Source organism: Dermacentor albipictus, chromosome 4 (genome assembly GCF_038994185.2).
Source record: "Dermacentor albipictus isolate Rhodes 1998 colony chromosome 4, USDA_Dalb.pri_finalv2, whole genome shotgun sequence".
Classification (NCBI taxonomy): domain Eukaryota; kingdom Metazoa; phylum Arthropoda; class Arachnida; order Ixodida; family Ixodidae; genus Dermacentor; species Dermacentor albipictus.
In genome coordinates, this window is record NC_091824.1 from 179,136,976 (window position 1) to 179,144,564 (window position 7,589).

Sequence of the window (7,589 nt, forward strand, 5' to 3'; positions counted from 1 at the left end):
CTTCGAACGGCAAGCCTCGCGTTTAAGCTGCGCTGGTTACCCGAGCCACGTGCTTCTGTCAGTCGCAGAAGGACTGCTTAAGAAGCCGCAGCAAAGCAGTTCGGAGCAGGTGCACCTGTCGAGCACTGACATGAACAAAGCAAAGGTTGGCGTCATCCCCTACATACACGGATTCTCCCATAGAATGAAGAAGATTGCTGGAAGGAGCGGCATTAACGTTGTGTTTTCGGCACCTAATAAATTGGTGAGCCTCTGTAAAAACACAAGGCCGGAAAGAATCCCACGTAGCGCATGCGAAAAAGAACACAAAAACAAATTCGTTGATTGCATCGCCGGTGTGGTATACCGTATTCCTCTCAGCTGTGGACAATCCTACATCGGTCAAACAGGTAGATGCATAAATGACAGGCTACGAGAACATAGTAACAAAGTTAACAACGTGGCCGCTGACGGCTTTCTTGCCATCCATTGCCAGAGATGCAAGTGCAAACCAAGATTTAAAGAAACAGTGATCATGAGTAGAAGCAGGTGTGAAATGACGCGCTTGATAATAGAAGCCAGACACATAGCAACATTCGGCGATGCATGCGTCAGTAAACCTTCCATTTCATTATCTTCAAAAGAGCTGGATTATCTTTGTTCGCGTTGAACGTGTACATGTCTTTGAATATGTGAGTCAAGAAACTGCCTACGTGTGGTTCCCAGTTTATATCTTTTGTTTTCTTCCAAAAATGTTACACGTGGTGTATGACGGGTCGAGGGTGTATATATAGCGACGAGAACGAGAAATAAATCTGTTGTTGAAAGTAGCGCTGTGTGTGTCAGATGTGCCTTCTGTTGTCCTTTTCAAGCTTGCGCTGTAACAAAATAAGATATGCCTTTCAGGTTGCGGATACCGACAGGGCTTCTGGCGAGTCCTCGTGCTTCTGCGTAGCTCTTGAGAGGAGTGGTCTTCTCTGGAGCCTTCTTCGGGAGCCTTTGCTGGACTACCTTCGCCATGGATCGGAAAGTCCCGCAGGTGATCTCTTGGGCCTCTGATTTCTCGACCATCTCCCGTTCTCAAGATCACTGAACGGGGCGTGTTGGCTGGCCTCAAAAGAATAGCAGGCGACCAGGTTCGCTGGAGGATCGCGTATGTAGCGACTGGCTGACCTGGAGAGAGGGCTGGTAGGTGTCTCGTTCTTTAGTTATAGTAGACCTTCTGGCTTTGACGGATCTCCTGGAGCCGGCTGTGAACGGCTTTGTTTGATACTGCCTCTGGTACGAGGTGGCTGGTGGGCACAGGCAGCAAGGTCCTGGTTTGCTGTCCCATGAGTCTCTGCACAAGAAACTTTAGAATATCATCTGTTGGGGTGTGGCGCCATTCGAGCAACGCCATATGAAAGTAAACTCGGTTACGTGAACATTTCTTTAGAAGCTTTTTGGCCTCTTGTACTGCTCTTTCCATCATACCATTAGAGCGGGGATGATACGGACTTGACGTAATATGGGGAACGCCCAGCTGCTGTAGGAAATCTTTGAAAAGCCGGCTGCTGAACGGTGGGCCGTTATCACTGCACAGCTTAAGCGGTAAACCATGTGTGGAGAACAGCTCTGCGCACCATGACGTCAGAGTGCTAGCAGTGCTCTGACGGAGTTCGCGGATCTCACAAAAGAAAGAATAAAAGTCCAAAATTACGGTAAATTCACGACCCTCATGGAAGAGTAGGTCCATTCCAACTAATTCCCAGGGCAGCTCTGGGATGCCGTGGCAGTAAAGAGGCATTTTCGCGTTTCGCGGCTGGTATTTATGGCAGACAGCGCAATTTTTGCGAAACTGCTCTATCTCATGTGATATATTTGGCCAGTACATGGCGTCTCTTGCCCGTGCCTTCATCTTTTCCGCTCCCGGGTGCGCAGCGTGAAGCAGCACCATGATTTCTCGCTTTTGTTTTTTTGAAGAGGGTACGACTACCTTGTTGCTGCGAAAAACAAGACCGTCTCGCGTGTGCATCTCTTATATGTATGACCCGTACTGACGCTCATTTTCAGGTACCTCGCTTTTTTCTGGCCAGCTTGTTTCGGCGTAACTTTGAAGCTTGACAAGAGCGGCATCTACATTGGCTGCCGAAAGATCCCTCAGGCACTGTTGCGAAGATGAAATGTATTCAAGCACATTTACTTGAGATTGCTCAGTTTCTTCTTACATGAGTTGCTTGCTAGAGAATCTAGATAAGACGTCAGCCAAAAGCAGCTCTTTCCCTGGCTTGTAGATCAGCTTAATGGATATCGCTGCAAAGTCATACGCATGCGCTGCAGGCGAAGTGGACACTGATATAGTGGTTTGCTGAATATCGGCACCAAGGGTTTCGACAGTTACTCTTTCCTTGCTGAAGATGTAATCGTGAAAGTCGATGCAGCCATGTACAATTGCCAATGTTTCTTTTTCAATTTGTGCGTAGCGTTGCTGCGCCTCTGTTAGTGAGCGTGACGAGAAAGCAACGGGGCTGCCGTCTTGAATAAGCACTGCACCAACTCCCATTTGGCTCGCGTCGACCGAAAGGGTGACCGGCTTAGTTGCATCGAAAAAGGAAAGGATTGGTGCGTTCACTAAGCTCTTACGCAAAATTTCATAACTTCGTTGCTGAGCCTCGGTCCAAAGCCATGCAATGTGCCTGCGCAGCAAAGTTTTCAGTGAGGCAGTCACGAAGGACATGTTAGGAATGAAACGCTGCACATAATTCATCATGCCTAGAAAGACTTGGAGTTCCTTACTGTTCTTTGGCTCTTTCATTTCCAGTATGTCGTTCACTCGACCAGTGTCCAGGCGGAGGCCTTCTGTGCTAAGGATATGCCCTAGGTAGCGGACTTCGGGCTGCAAAAAAATGCATTTCTTGAGATTAAGCTGGAGGTTGTTTTCGAGACAGCGTGCCAACAAAAGTGACAGGTGGTGGTCATGCTCCTCCTTCGTACAGCCTCAAAGTAGTATATCATCCATTACCAGAGGTACGCACAGTAAGCCTTCCAACAAGCGATGCATAGCTGCTTGGAAGATTTCTGGAGCGGACGCAATGCCGAAGGACCTTTGAAGAAGCCGATGTGTTCCATAGGACGTGCTCATCATGCATAGTTTAGAGCTTGATTCAGAGTCATTTGCCAAATTCCTGACGCCGCGTCGAGCGTTGAGAAGTACTTAGCACCGGACAGCTGCGCGGCTGCGTCTTATAGGGTTGCCATTGGGTAATGTTCGCGCAGCAGCAATTTTTTAGGCACTGTAGGGTTGAGGCAAATTCTAACCTTGTCCTCAACAACTGTAACCATGTGGCTCGACCACTTCGTAGGCTCGGTTACCTTTGTTATGACAATCACGTCCTGGGCTAGTTCGCCGTGCGGCTAATTATGTGCTCCATGTGGAGGAGCGAAGTATAGCTGCACATATTCACGGCTTCACCGGTAGTCGGTTCAACGCATCTTGACCTTTGTTACGACGCCTTGTGCTTCCATAAGCTGTAGCTCAGCCGTAACCTTGTCCTTAAGAGCCACAGGAACTCTTCTTGCTGGAACGACGATGCCCACGGAGTCTGGCTTAAGCTTCATGTCGTACTCGAAGTCTTTTAGTTGCCCGAGTTCCTCGAAGACGTCTGCAAAAGGCTGCGCTGGCGGGTACAGTTCATGCTGTATGTTTTGCATACGGTATATGAAGCCAAGGATTTCAGCTGCTGCACCACTCAAAGTGGCAGGAACATCTTGTTCGACAATAAAAAACGTTCGTTCCTTGATTCTGTCATTTGCTGAAAGCATCAACTGGACTTTCGCATGCGCGGCTGTTGTGTGGCCAAAAAATCCTGCACTTGTCGAGGCTTTTCTGGCAGCTTTGCAACTTCGCTTCTTGAAATGACACAACGATCGGCGCCTGTGTTTAGCTTGTACATGGTGGGATGGCCCTCAATGTAGACCGTTGCGCTCCAGTGATCGGTGGTTATCGCACCGATAGTCGACGCTTGCAAAAAAAGTTCGTCGTCTTCGGCTCGTAACTCTCGCATTTGTTGGTTGGCACTGCGCGGAAACTTGGACGACTTGCATGCTCGAGCGAAATGGTCCAGCCTTCCGCACTTCCGGCATGTTTTTCCTTTTGCTGGGCGCGTGTCACTGCGGTGCATTTGGCCCCCACATTTGTAGCAAACGTTTTTTCTTGTTGCTACCACGTTTACTATGGCGCCCTCGCTGGCTCCCGTAGCTTCTCTTATAACACGAAAGTGCTCTTTGCCTTGTTCTTGCGCACGGCAAAAATCAACCGTCTTTTGGTACGTCGGGTTTTCCGCGATCAGTCTTTGCTGTAGGCTCTTATCCTGAGGGCCCAAAATGATTCGGCTACGCAACATGCGGTCTTCAAGGTCCCCGAATTCACAGTTTATCGCTAACACACGTAGTTCTGTTAGCCACTCGTTAAGCGACTCGGCTTCTTTTTGGTTCCTTGAACCGAAACAAAATTCTTGGAATGTCAAGTTCGTTGCGGGTTTGTAATGCTCCTCAATCTTCTTAATCAAAACTTCAACTTCATTTCTTCCGCTTCCTCGAACTTGAAGGCACTGTACGACTTCCGAGCCTCTTCGCCTATGGTAACTAGCAACGTGGCTGCTTGAACGTCTTTTGGCTGCTTGTTCAATTGCGTAGCAGTGGAAAACAGCAGAAACTCACTTTTCCAAGTTTTCCAGGCAATCCAACGGTCGTGCGATGCATCCATAGGCTTCGGGGGCGGTAGTAACGCGAACGCTATCGTCATATCAGCTGTGTTCCGCTGCTACCATGTAGCCAAGCCAGCAGTTGGGTGAACGAGTTTATTGCGGGTGCGCAAGTTACATATATAGAGAAGCCAACGTGACGTAACTGATCACAAGGTTACGGGTGCGCCGTGACGACTGCAGATTCAGCCGTGCCACACGGTTATTAGAAGATTATTGTGCCAACGTATTGTTACGTGAACTACACCAATAAGGCTATTCGCGAACTAATGTTTACATCATCATAGGTTGAGTAGCAAGGTAAGAACAGAGGTTATTCGAGAGCAGAAAGGAGAAAGCGAACAGTAAGCAACGACAATAAAAACAGCAGCAGCAGCCGGCACGCTGCAGCAGCAACACCAGCGTGTGCGCGGCCACTTCGTCGGACAGGATTAATTAAACGCCACCGTGTTTTTCGGGCCCGGTCCGCGCTCTCCAGCAGGCGCCTGCCACAGACGGAAGCGGCGCCTGTTCAGTGCGAAGCCTTCTCCTTAGTCTCATTCTAGCATCTGTGGCAGTCCTCCTTTTCCCGTGCAGGACTCCCTTCTTTCCACTGCCCGCAGCCTTGAGGGCCCACACGCACTGCGCTGTTGCTCGCCGGTGATTGATAACGAGGAACCGCCCTTATTGCGGACGTCGCTTGAGTGCGCGCGCATCGGCGGCCTCCTTGTACCTAAATCTCTCACGCGGCGTCGCGCGCCACCTACTTTCTTGAAATATTTAAAACAAGCTGAGCGAATGCGTGCATCAAATTTAAAAAAAACATGTAATATCCTTGCACAATGTGTCTGTCTTCACTACTCGTTTGCTTAACGCGAGTTAAGCAAACGAGTAGTGCTTGCTAGTGCATGCTAGTGCTTCAGAGAGCGCATATTTTTATTGCGCATTCTCGTAATACCGTTTTTGTCTCTTTTTGTACTACGTCTTATCTGCTTGAAATGCAAATATATATAAACGCAAACAATATTTTGGTCAGTTTATTGCCACGTCCCTTACACTTCTCGGAACACATCCGGCAGATCATGAACTATTTGCCAAACTTTGACCGCTTTGTGTCCATCACCATAAATAACGGTCACTTAGCGGCCAGAGTCACTTGCGCATACGGTCGGGCGGCAAATCTAAGGAGTCCTTTTTGGAGCCAGTGGTGACTATTAGCCCCGAGAACGACCTGCAGGGGCGCTGCGGGCGCCGCTCGCGTTACGTCAGGGCACGGACTCGCGCCTTGCAGTCCGGGCGCTTTCTCCGGTGTTTTCGTTTGTTCGCCCTCGTTCTCTCGGATTGTATACATATGGTGGTAATATAACATATATTTTTACGACGTCTTCATTCGCAAAAATGTATTCAAAGAGCTTATTTCTTAGACAACAATGCAGCTCTCAAAGGCAATGCTACAATGCCAGCCGAGGGAGCGTAGACCAGCCCATTGCGAGTTTTTCATGCGCGGATCCACAACCACTCCCCCCCCCCCCCTAAAGACATAACATTTAATAATAATCCAGTTATGATACCATACATGTCGCGATGCAACAAGTATGTCAAAAACGTTGGTTATATATGACCTTTGCAACACTTACCTTGATCTTAATCTGCTAAAACAGGTTTGCTCATGATGAGTGGTTCAGGGTATAATATCGAATTTGTGCATTTCTTCTCAGAAATGCTCGCTAGCAACACGAGGACTTTTCTTAAAAGGGGAATAAAGTTCATTCATTCATTCATTCATTAACACTGCAGTTTAGGTTCTACAAGCGTCACTTGCTTCTTTAACTGCTCCTCAAAATTAGGTGGTTCTTCACGTGTTTATGCTAAGTGGCGGTAACTTGAAGTAAAGCTAATGAAGGCTTACGGCTATTTGCAGAATACGAAAAGGAATGTACCAATATCTATTCCCTTTTCCGTGCTACACGTTCCACTCACTTGAGAAATTTACTGGTGCTTGTTGATTGAGGCATATACATTACGGCGAATATACATGTTTGGCGAACTGACACAGGCTGCTCGGCCGAAATTTTTTAGTGAAATATGCCTTTTCGACCGTATGGCTACAGCCAGAAAGAAGTCGAAGCGTCAATCATTAGTAGTATCGGACATATTGAAGATATCATCATTTCCCGATGGAGGGTAAAAATCAAGTAAAATATTTAAGGCTTGTGGTGTTTTCTTCATGAAGGTTTGCGAGGTTCTCTTTTATCTATGACGAAGCGAATAGTTCTCCGTTTGTATAACTAAACAACGCTGCATCGAGACATGGTGAGGCAGAAGTGCTTGAATTTTACTTTTCTAGGCACCCTAAGCTGCGCTGTAGTACCTCGAGAATACTTAAGCATTCCAATTGGCGCTGTAAAAAAATGTTTCATGGTTTCAATTCGAAGTTGTAGTGAACTGATGGGTTTCGCGAAGAACGCATGCCTCGCCATACCGATAGTCGGTTCCTACCGTTGCGTCAGGGGTGACCCACATTGTCGATAAAGGCAAGTGAAGGCCACCATGAAACATTTCATCGCTTGCAATTGATTGGCTCTGGATCTTAAGCACGAAATTTTTCTCTCAGGTGATTGCTACTACGGTATTTGCGAATCATTTATGTAAATACTCTACATGACGCGCCATAGTGTTAGCAGCCATGAGCAATTCGTTTTTTGGAGACCTGTTTCAGACAGGGTGAAAATAGCATCTAACTTTTTTCATAACAAATGCGCGCCTAACTCTTTCTTTTACGCATTAATAAATGGCCATATTTGCTAGAACTCACCGGAGTAATAAGAATCATGATGACAATTTCGCTGCGTCTCTCTAACACGGATAACATGCTGACACCATTTACTA

General features: G+C 47.5%; 1 long non-coding RNA gene across 1 annotated transcript; it reads right to left on the bottom strand.

The window, feature by feature from the left end:
- Positions 1-693: 693 nt before the first annotated feature.
- LOC135908649 (uncharacterized) lies at positions 694-4,764 on the bottom strand. The gene is made up of 2 exons (XR_010566381.1): positions 4,678-4,764; positions 694-1,318 (listed from the first exon to the last, which is right to left on the bottom strand). It is a non-coding gene; the product is annotated as an uncharacterized lncRNA (long non-coding RNA).
- Between the last annotated feature and the right edge of the window lie 2,825 nt (positions 4,765-7,589).